General features: G+C 38.4%; 1 non-coding gene across 1 annotated transcript; it reads left to right on the forward strand.

Moving 5' to 3' along the window:
* Positions 1-479: 479 nt before the first annotated feature.
* On the forward strand, positions 480-586 carry LOC118045356 (small nucleolar RNA R71). Its single transcript, XR_004686968.1, has one exon. It is a non-coding gene; the product is annotated as a small nucleolar RNA R71 (small nucleolar RNA).
* The last annotated feature ends 230 nt before the right edge of the window (positions 587-816 follow it).

Genomic DNA, 816 nt, shown 5'->3' on the forward strand with positions numbered 1-816 from the left:
TTTGTTGAGGTGGGTTCACATAGCATAAGTTTGGATGATCTCTCCATCCGGGATTGTACGTGTTGGAAAAAGGATCATGTTTACACGGGGGCTGTCCATTGAATCCTCCATCAACTGCATGAACCTATTTAATGTAATCTTCTTGCATTGTTGGGCACATATCTGAGGTATGTCCTTATAAGAAACATATGCTGCAAACTTTCACCCGCTATACATTTCCACAAGCCAAAGAACACACAAGAGAAGTAAGATCATTAACTTTATTTTCAAGGTTAGAGATATTTATCTCATTTACTCGTTTGTTTGTGAAGTCTCCACATATGCCAAATTGTTTTGAGTTGGTTGTTATATTTGAGATCAATCGGTGTGCAGCTTTGGGTGTCTTATCTACCAATGCCCCTCCACTTGCCACATCAATGATACTATGGTCAGTAGGCATCAATCCTTCATAGAAATATTGAATGAGCAGTTGATCAGGTATCTAATGGTGAGGGCATTGAATGCACAGTTGCTCAAATCTTTCCCAATACTCAGAAAGTGTCTCTCCATGAGATTGTCGAATCCCACATATTTCTTTTCTTATGTTGGCAATTTGAGATGCTGAGAAATACTTTTCAAGGAAAATATTCTTCATGGCATTCCACGTTCCAATGGAACCTAGGAGAATAGAGAAAAACCATGCCTTTGCTGCCCCTTTTAAATAGAAAGGGAAAGCTTTCAACTTAACTTGTTCTTCATCAACTCCATTTGGTTTCATGCCAACACAAACCATATGGAACTCCTTGAGTGTTGGTAACAAATGTATAAAACCATATT

The sequence above is a fragment of the Populus alba genome, chromosome 1 (assembly GCF_005239225.2).
Source record: "Populus alba chromosome 1, ASM523922v2, whole genome shotgun sequence".
NCBI classification, from domain to species: domain Eukaryota; kingdom Viridiplantae; phylum Streptophyta; class Magnoliopsida; order Malpighiales; family Salicaceae; genus Populus; species Populus alba.